At 33.0% G+C, this 5,026-nt stretch overlaps 1 pseudogene; it reads right to left on the reverse strand.

Annotated features, from left to right (window-relative positions):
- Positions 1–1,396: 1,396 nt before the first annotated feature.
- On the reverse strand, positions 1,397–2,694 carry LOC121227214 (uncharacterized; annotated as a pseudogene).
- Positions 2,695–5,026: the final 2,332 nt, after the last annotated feature.

Raw genomic sequence — 5,026 nt, forward strand, 5'->3', positions numbered from 1 at the left:
ATATATATATATATAGTAATGATACATGAAAAGGATGACAATTTAATTGATTTTTATGATGTATAAGATTCATTAACAATTCATTAAGAAACTTAAAATACTAATTATGAATAATAATGTATAAATTCTACTTAATTATAAAACATATAATTTTATAATAATACAAAAATAGATAATTTTTCATATAAAAATCATTAAATTAATTATAAATATAATTATAATGAGTAATAATTCTCATAAAAATAACAAAGAAAATTTATCTTAGGAATAGGTGGAATTACAAATGTTGGGAGTTCCACGATATGCTATGTTTTAATTTTAGATGTATGACCCAAATGAACTAAGCTTCAACTCTATTGCTTAATAAATATTTTAGTTAAAGAGAAAAATATTTTGGATTAGAATTATATAATTAATATGCATTGACACTATGTGACTAAAAAAAATATAATAAATATATTTTACAAAATTAACATAGCAAGATGTTAGTTGAAATGGTAAAAATATTAAACATTCCATTTTAGGTTCAAATTTTATTATGCAATATTTTTAAAATTTTAAATAAATATAAAATAACATAGATACTACTATATTATAAAAATATATTATTACTCTCATAATAATTTTTATTATTTTATAAAAAATAATTTTGATAATTTTTTAATTGAGTTAAAACCTATTTATTTGATGAGTGCTATCAATTTAGTTAATTTTTAGATAATAATATACATATAATTTACCATAGCTGAAATCCTTTTGATCAAAATAACAATTTACTTATATGAAGTGATGATTAAACTCATTTAACAAGGAGTCAAACCTATCACACCATCCCACCCAAATATAAATATAGAAGGAACACAATTTTACCCATGCAATAACGTGATGATAGTTACACCATATATTTTACCTCTATTTCTAATTCTTATTCAAGGCACACATAATTATCCAAAAAGGAAAAAAAAATTAAAATAAAGAATAAGGTTCAATTTCCATGTTATAAGCAGAAGTCAATAATTCTAACTGAACATGCTTTCATATTCAATAGCTCTTCCTTCGATCAAACCTTGTGTTGCGCAGCCATGACCGTGACTGCATTCTCATGCACTTTTATTGGTCAAAAGATGCACAGTAACTATATTTATGTGTTTATATAATAATATAATTTCTTAAAGTACATTTAGACCAGGAAATCCACATCCAACAATCAACGGGAAAAAGAAGGCTCCATTCTATTTATTTAACATTAAGCCCATCATCATGCCTGAACAGAAGATTTAAAAAAAGAAAAGGAAATATTAAAAACATTTGATCAAGCACAAGTCCATTAAGAATCTCAAATAAAAACGAAGTTGGGAACAGTTGCATCAGGTATATATAATAATAATAATAATAGTTACTATAACCTCAAACCTTTTATTTATTTATTTTCATACACTCTCAGGCTCAGCTAGTTACTATCATCTGCTACTGCAATTGCATTGTCGTTTGGCCCAGCAAACTACTTATGGATCGAGCTTTAACCATTCCAAGCTTCGCTCTCTTCTTTGTCATCATCAATGGCTTCTGATCCTCTCCTTCTGCATCATTCCCACCACTTTCACCATGCAATTCACGCTTTGCTAATTGTTGGGACGAAGAGAAAGATTGGACAACATCAGACCTTGATTATCACCATTATTAGGCTGTCCCTCCTCCTTTGCTGCTAAAGATCGGCTTCGAACACTAGTCATGCTCCTCAGCCTACCTTTGCCCAAATGATGCTCGCAAAGAGAGTAACCAACGAGTGTTTGTTGGCAACATCTCCATCCCCTTCCATTAACTCGACTGCACCGCGACCCTTCCATGAGTGCACCACCTCGACCTCTCTTTTTTGCACCACTAGAATTGTTATTATTATAATCAACATTAGTGCAAGCAATGTCTTTGCTCTCTTGTTCTTCACCATTGCTTTGCTGCTGCTGCTGCACAAGTTTCTTGCTCAGCTTAGTCTTCATCTTGCTGGTACTGCTCTTCATCGACCGCTTATTATTTGTATCTTTCGCCATTATTGTATCATCATCGTCCCTGTTGTTTCAACGCTCCCTCTTCTCTTCTTCAATGGAAATGCTTTTTCTCCCTCACCCCATCTCCCAACAGCTTTTAGTTTAAGTGCAATCAAACAACAACAAAGTGCAACCACCTTCAAATACTACATCGATCAAACACTAGTGGTTTCATTCTTCCGTTTTGATTAACATATGCAGAAGATTCTTACCTTGATGATGGGAAGAACTCGACTGTGGAGGAGACGCAGTTCCTAGTTTTGCACGCAAAACATTTTTCTCCCTAGCAAACCAAACCAACCCAGAAGATCCACAACCACAAACATAAATTTTTATTAAAGAAAAAAATGAAAAAAAATGAATGAAATAAGTGCAAAACATGGAGCAAGATGTAAATAACATTGGTTGAAAGTTGAGACGGGGACCAGCATCCGATGCTAACGTGCACCGCATGGACATATACATTAGTTAACCAAAATTGAAGATAAAAAAAAAAGAAAAAGAAAAAAGATTAGATTAGATAGGAAGGTATGGTTGCTAGCCAAAGCTGAAATAAAAACACCTAAAAACAGTATTTCCAGTTACAGTATTATTTTCATTTTAGTGTTGGTTAAAAAGTTAAGATCAAGACCCTTCTTCCTTTTCACCTTTTTAATACAAGATTTTATGAAATAACAGAAGAAATTTGGTTTTTGTTTTTAATTTAAACTTTTTTAGCCCTTCAGTTCTTACCTGGTATCATTATTGTCTCCACTTCTTTCTCCTCCAGTCTTCAACCTACAAAAAGAAAAAAGATCCACTTAGCAAGTTTGTAATTTACCTGATGCAACTTTAATGGGTGCAAATAATCAAGTAAAAAGAGAATTCAAACAAGAGATGCTTTATTTTTTTGTTACGTTGAACACTAGTGCAGTCTCAGAATAAAGTTAAACTATGATAAAATGAAAGAAGGAATAAGATGTACTATTTAGTTGTTTGTAATGATTGAATCATTGAACTAACCAAGTAGTCTTGTTTGTTCTTCGTGAGTTGTTCCCATGTGTTGTTCCATCACGGGGTTGGGTTGGTAGTGGTTGGCCGATCGGATGACAGATGAGAAGGGTAGTGAGGATCAAGCAGCAAGGAGTGGATGGTTGTTGCTGCCGTAGCGGGAGTTGCACCACCGCTACGGAGGCGGTTAAAGTTGGATCTGATGAAAGGGGTACTGGTGAAATGGAAGAGAAGGTAGCGGAACCTGTCTTTTCCTGATCCTCATCGATGCTAGATAAGATTTTCCCTTTCTTTCTCTCTCGAGAAATAAAATAAAAAAAACAAACACCAAACCAAAGCAAAGCAAGATATAATCAATCTTTACAAGGCAAAGAGAAGAGAAAGAAAAAAGTCAGATTTGCTTTGAGAGAGAAATAAAGAGAGGAGAATATATGGAAAATAAATGCAAAACCCAAATATTTATAATATTATTACTATTTTTTTAATATTATCAGTAATTTGTTTCTCTCTCTAACTTTTATTTGTTGCACCACAGAAAGGAGAAGAAGGGGTGATGCACGTGGGAGCACGTGGGAAAGGGGTGACCGGTTGAGAAGGTAAACGGTGGAGGAATCGGGAGGGGATGGCCAGGGTGGAAATGAGGGGAGAACCAAATTATGAGAGTGGGTAGTTTTATCGTTTATACTTTTTGGATGAGATCAGTGGGTCCCACTCTTCTCCTCTCTAACAGCAACGACTCTCATCTGTTTATTTATGCCTTTTTTATTTTTAAAATTATATAACTCTACCTTTTTTTATTTATTTTTATTCTTCTCATTATCTTAGATTAAAAGTGTTCAATTCTATATTTTTTATCATTTTTTTTTTTTTAAAGGTAATTATATGCATACCTTATTTATCGTATTTTATTTGCCACTTTAAGTTTTTGTCATTTATCACTTTATTAATATAATTATTCGAATTGTCACAATTTAAAATTCGTTATCTGTACGCCCTACCCTATCACCAGATGGGCGAGGCATTACCTGATTAAACATAACATTATGCAAAAATGCATAAAATCTCTTTTCCCTTATTGGTTACGACCTAAATTCATCGGTTGATTTGACTAAATCGAGACTTTAGAAGTTTCGCTCGATTTAGTCATGCATGTAATTTAGTCAATAGGACTTATAATGAGAAAATTTTAAAATGTGATAGGTCAATGCATGAGGACCTATTAGTGCATGTGGAAGAAAAAGGGACTTGCATGTCAAATTCCCCCTCCCTAATATGTAGTGGCCGGCCATGCTATGGGTGGAAACATGTCACCAACATGTTGTGTTAGTGATGTATGGTAAGAAAAATAAAATAATAAGCATGATAATTAAATAATGAAAGGAAGGGTGATGAAAAAAAGAAAAAAAATAATAATGGTCTCATGCATACACCCCATTGCCGTGAGCTAAAGGAAGGAAAAGAAAGGTTTTGTTCATCCTTTTTCAACCTCTTTTGACCGAAAATCCTAAGGAAGAGGATTAGGAGGAAGTTTGGCCATGCATGTAACTAGATTGAGGTATGTTTAATGTTATTCTTTGAGATTCATGTATATTTTAAGTTGTAAGTTCAAGATCTACCTAGCCATGGTTCAAACTTTGTTAAATGATGGAGATGACATTCGGCCATGAATGTTACGTTCTTGGTTGGTATTTGATGTCTTTGGTGATGAGGTAAGGAGATGGTTGACTTTGGGTGTTTAATAAAAGGGTTTGGATGTGAGAGTGTGTGAGAAGTAGAGATGAGGAGTCTTAGCAACTCCATGAAGGTTCGGCCATGGTAGTTTGAGGATTAGAGATTTTATTTCTTGTTAAAAATTTGATGAATCCTAGTGTGTGAAGTGTTTGAACCAACTAAGGACTAATAGATGCATGGGTACAAAGTAGGAAGAATCGGCTACTATGGTTGACACCAATGCCGAATGTAAAGATGTTATAGTAAATAATGTATGTGAT

The sequence above is a fragment of the Gossypium hirsutum genome, unplaced genomic scaffold (assembly GCF_007990345.1).
Source record: "Gossypium hirsutum isolate 1008001.06 unplaced genomic scaffold, Gossypium_hirsutum_v2.1 scaffold_833, whole genome shotgun sequence".
Lineage (NCBI taxonomy): Eukaryota > Viridiplantae > Streptophyta > Magnoliopsida > Malvales > Malvaceae > Gossypium > Gossypium hirsutum.